At 44.0% G+C, this 5,000-nt stretch overlaps 5 non-coding genes across 5 annotated transcripts in view; all 5 read left to right on the top strand.

The window, feature by feature from the left end:
- Positions 1–267: 267 nt before the first annotated feature.
- LOC136721491 (5S ribosomal RNA) lies at positions 268–386 on the top strand. The gene has a single exon (XR_010806036.1). It is a non-coding gene; the product is annotated as a 5S ribosomal RNA (ribosomal RNA).
- A 1,066-nt stretch (positions 387–1,452) lies between these two features.
- Positions 1,453–1,571, top strand: LOC136721408 (5S ribosomal RNA). Its single transcript, XR_010805962.1, has one exon. It is a non-coding gene; the product is annotated as a 5S ribosomal RNA (ribosomal RNA).
- A 1,058-nt stretch (positions 1,572–2,629) lies between these two features.
- On the top strand, positions 2,630–2,748 carry LOC136721391 (5S ribosomal RNA). The gene has a single exon (XR_010805946.1). It is a non-coding gene; the product is annotated as a 5S ribosomal RNA (ribosomal RNA).
- A 1,058-nt stretch (positions 2,749–3,806) lies between these two features.
- LOC136721389 (5S ribosomal RNA) lies at positions 3,807–3,925 on the top strand. Its single transcript, XR_010805945.1, has one exon. It is a non-coding gene; the product is annotated as a 5S ribosomal RNA (ribosomal RNA).
- Positions 3,926–4,980: 1,055 nt separating this feature from the next.
- Positions 4,981–5,000, top strand: part of LOC136721558 (5S ribosomal RNA) — a 119-nt gene continuing 99 nt past the window's right edge. Inside the window, exon 1 of the ribosomal RNA XR_010806081.1 lies at positions 4,981–5,000. This exon is cut by the window's right edge and continues 99 nt beyond it. This is a non-coding gene — a ribosomal RNA (5S ribosomal RNA).

Raw genomic sequence — 5,000 nt, 5'->3', positions numbered from 1 at the left:
AAGATTGCGCTTGACTGGCGTGTCAGGCACTCAATTACAGCTGTATTATCAAGACAATGTGTTCGTTTTGTAAAATATAGTTCCGGTCTGGTGTGGCACCCCAGCTAACGCACAACGTTGCCACAACGTTTCGTGTTAGCAGGGACTGTCTGCGGCGCGCTGGTGTGTCCCGGACTTTAGAGTAGAGAGACAGTTCAACTGCAAGTATGAGCGGCAGAAACGGATATTGCCTTCCCTTTAAGTAGAGCGTCAGGGACAACCTCCCTGGCTTTCGGCCATACTAGCCTGAATACGCCCGATCTCGTCCAATCTCGGAAGCTAAGCAGGCTCGGGCCTGGTCAGTACTTGGATGGGAGACCGCCTGGGAATACCAGGTGCTGTAAGCTTTTGCATCTTTTACACACCAGAGGGCGACAAATCACGAGTCTTAACTTTGGATACACGCAATTTCATCATTATTTCAGATTTGACTTCCCCAAATACACAGGCATACAATAGATCTTGTTCTCCAACGTAAACGGTCCCTAGTAACTAGGGTACATTCGTAAATAAATTGAGCATCATGGCTAGAAGTGACTAAATGTTGCCTAATCTTTCTCATCGAGAAATGACACAATTACAGCAACACAAAAAGGAACTCCACCGGACAAAGTTCAGTGCTCACAAGGAGCCTCATTCAACACACACGGTTCCATTCCCATTCATGCAAAGCACGAAAGTGTAAAACTTGGGAACATACTTGAGAGCAAAGATCACATTCAATCTCATTCAAGGCACGGATGTGAATGCAACGGGATGAAATTACTGAAATGATGCCTGCCCTCGAACTGTGATGATGGACTACCCGACTCGCCAATAATATTGGGTTCTGGTGTATTGAAATACAGGAGCTGCTGGATTTGTGTGTTTTCTTACCCCCTCACCATAGTTTGTCAAATGTTTAAACAACTGAACTTATATTCAAGGTTTGTTTCTCTTCATATGTTTTACTGGTTTACATTTGTCTCAGCAACCTGTTGAATGATTCTTCTGCTTTCAAAACAAAATGACAACAGGATGAATGCACACACTTGAAAATACAATACATGCAATGTTATGCATCATAGTGATGCAACCTCCTTTCAGTTTCATACTGCATGTCAATTGAAATCCTTACTGAAATGCACACCTTCTCAAGATTGCGCTTGACTGGCGTGTCAGGCACTCAATCACAGCTGTTTTATCAAGACAATGTGTTCGTTTTGTAATATATAGTTCCGGTCTGGTGTGGCACCCCAGCTAACGCACAACATTGCCACAATGTTGCCACAACGTGGCGTGTTAGCAGGGGCTGGCTGCGGCGCGCTGGTGTGTCCCGGGCTTTAGAGTAGAGAGACAGTTCAACTGTAAGTATGAACGGCAGAAACGGATATTGCCTTCCCTTTAAGTAGAGCGTCAGGGACAGCCTCCCTGGCTTACGGCCATACTAGCCTGAATACGCCCGATCTCATCCGATCTCGGAAGCCAAGCGGGCTCGGGCCTGGTCAGTACTTGGATGGGAGACCGCCTGGGAATACCAGGTGCTGTAAGCTTTTGCACCTTTTACACACCAGAGGGCGACAAATCACGAGTTTTAACTTTGGATACACACAATTTCATCATTATTTCAGATTTTACTTCCCCAAATACACAGGCATACAATAGATCTTGTTCTCCAACGTAAACGGTCCCTAGTAACTAGGGTACATTCGTAAATAAATTGAGCATCATGGCTAGAAGTGACTAAATGTTGCCTAATCTTTCTCATCGAGAAATGACACAATTACAGCAACACAAAAAGGAACTCCACCGGACAAAGTTCAGTGCTCACAAGGAGCCTCATTCAACACACACGGTTCCATTCCCATTCATGCAAAGCACGAAAGTGTAAAACTTGGGAACATACTTGAGAGCAAAGATCACATTCAATCTCATTCAAGGCACGGATGTGAATGCAACGGGATGAAATTACTGAAATGATGCCTGCCCTCGAACTGTGATGATGGACTACCCGACTCGCCAATAATATTGGGTTCTGGTGTATTGAAATACAGGAGCTGCTGGATTTGTGTGTTTTCTTACCCCCTCACCATAGTTTGTCAAATGTTTAAACAACTGAACTTATATTCAAGGTTTGTTTCTCTTCATATGTTTTACTGGTTTACATTTGTCTCAGCAACCTCAGCAAAAATGATTCTTCTGCTTTCAAAACAAAATGACAACAGGATGAATGCACACACTTGAAAATACAATACATGCAATGTTATGCATCATAGTGATTTAACCTCCTTTCAGTTTCATACTGCATGTCAATTGAAATCCTTACTGAAATGCACACCTTCTCAAGATTGCGCTTGACTGGCGTGTCAGGCACTCAATTACAGCTGTATTATCAAGACAATGTGTTCGTTTTGTAAAATATAGTTCCGGTCTGGTGTGGCACCCCAGCTAACGCACAACGTTGCCACAACGTTTCGTGTTAGCAGGGACTGTCTGCGGCGCGCTGGTGTGTCCCGGACTTTAGAGTAGAGAGACAGTTCAACTGCAAGTATGAGCGGCAGAAACGGATATTGCCTTCCCTTTAAGTAGAGCGTCAGGGACAGCCTCCCTGGCTTACGGCCATACTAGCCTGAAAACGCCCGATCTCGTCCGATCTCGGAAGCTAAGCAGGCTCGGGCCTGGTCAGTACTTGGATGGGAGACTGCCTGGGAATACCAGGTGCTGTAAGCTTTTGCATCTTTTACACACCAGAGGGCGACAAATCACGAGTTTTAACTTTGGATACACGCAATTTCATCATTATTTCAGATTTGACTTCCCCAAATACACAGGCATACAATAGATCTTGTTCTCCAACGTAATCGGTCCCTAGTAACTAGGGTACATTCGTAAATAAATTGAGCATCATGGCTAGAAGTGACTAAATGTTGCCTAATCTTTCTCATCGAGAAATGACACAATTACAGCAACACAAAAAGGAACTCCACCGGACAAAGTTCAGTGCTCACAAGGAGCCTCATTCAACACACACGGTTCCATTCCCATTCATGCAAAGCACGAAAGTGTAAAACTTGGGAACATACTTGAGAGCAAAGATCACATTCAATCTCATTCAAGGCACGGATGTGAATGCAACGGGATGAAATTACTGAAATGATGCCTGCCCTCGAACTGTGAAGATGGACTACCCGACTCGCCAATAATATTGGGTTCTGGTGTATTGAAATACAGGAGCTGCTGGATTTGTGTGTTTTCTTACCCCCTCACCATAGTTTGTCAAATGTTTAAACAACTGAACTTATATTCAAGGTTTGTTTCTCTTCATATGTTTTACTGGTTTACATTTGTCTCAGCAACCTCAGCAAAAATGATTCTTCTGCTTTCAAAACAAAATGACAACAGGATGAATGCACACACTTGAAAATACAATACATGCAATGTTATGCATCATAGTGATGCAACCTCCTTTCAGTTTCATACTGCATGTCAATTGAAATCCTTATTGAAATGCACACCTTCTCAAGATTGCGCTTGACTGGCGTGTCAGGCACTCAATTACAGCTGTATTATCAAGACAATGTGTTCGTTTTGTAAAATATAGTTCCGGTCTGGTGTGGCACCCCAGCTAACGCACAACGTTGCCACAACGTTTCGTGTTAGCAGGGACTGTCTGCGGCGCGCTGGTGTGTCCCGGACTTTAGAGTAGAGAGACAGTTCAACTGCAAGTATGAGCGGCAGAAACGGATATTGCCTTCCCTTTAAGTAGAGCGTCAGGGACAGCCTCCCTGGCTTACGGCCATACTAGCCTGAAAACGCCCGATCTCGTCCGATCTCGGAAGCTAAGCAGGCTCGGGCCTGGTCAGTACTTGGATGGGAGACTGCCTGGGAATACCAGGTGCTGTAAGCTTTTGCATCTTTTACACACCAGAGGGCGACAAATCACGAGTTTTAACTTTGGATACACGCAATTTCATCATTATTTCAGATTTGACTTCCCCAAATACACAGGCATACAATAGATCTTGTTCTCCAACGTAATCGGTCCCTAGTAACTAGGGTACATTCGTAAATAAATTGAGCATCATGGCTAGAAGTGACTAAATGTTGCCTAATCTTTCTCATCGAGAAATGACACAATTACAGCAACACAAAAAGGAACTCCACCGGACAAAGTTCAGTGCTCACAAGGAGCCTCATTCAACACACACGGTTCCATTCCCATTCATGCAAAGCACGAAAGTGTAAAACTTGGGAACATACTTGAGAGCAAAGATCACATTCAATCTCATTCAAGGCACGGATGTGAATGCAACGGGATGAAATTACTGAAATGATGCCTGCCCTCGAACTGTGAAGATGGACTACCCGACTCGCCAATAATATTGGGTTCTGGTGTATTGAAATACAGGAGCTGCTGGATTTGTGTGTTTTCTTACCCCCTCACCATAGTTTGTCAAATGTTTAAACAACTGAACTTATATTCAAGGTTTGTTTCTCTTCATATGTTTTACTGGTTTACATTTGTCTCAGCAACCTGTTGAATGATTCTTCTGCTTTCAAAACAAAATGACAACAGGATGAATGCACACACTTGAAAATACAATACATGCAATGTTATGCATCATAGTGATGCAACCTCCTTTCAGTTTCATACTGCATGTCAATTGAAATCCTTACTGAAATGCACACCTTCTCAAGATTGCGCTTGACTGGCGTGTCAGGCACTCAATTACAGCTGTTTTATCAAGACAATGTGTTCGTTTTGTAATATATAGTTCCGGTCTGGTGTGGCACCCCAGCTAACGCACAACGTTGCCACAACGTTTCGTGTTAGCAGGGACTGTCTGCGGCGCGCTGGTGTGTCCAGGACTTTAGAGTAGAGAGACAGTTCAACTGCAAGTATGAGCGGCAGAAACGGATATTGCCTTCCCTTTAAGTAGAGCGTCAGGGAGAGCCTCCCTGGCTTACGGCCATACTAGCCT

The sequence above is a fragment of the Amia ocellicauda genome, unplaced genomic scaffold (genome assembly GCF_036373705.1).
Source record: "Amia ocellicauda isolate fAmiCal2 unplaced genomic scaffold, fAmiCal2.hap1 HAP1_SCAFFOLD_116, whole genome shotgun sequence".
Lineage (NCBI taxonomy): Eukaryota > Metazoa > Chordata > Actinopteri > Amiiformes > Amiidae > Amia > Amia ocellicauda.
The sequence above is the reverse complement of the archived record's forward strand: the minus strand, read 5'-3'. Positions and strand labels throughout refer to the sequence as shown.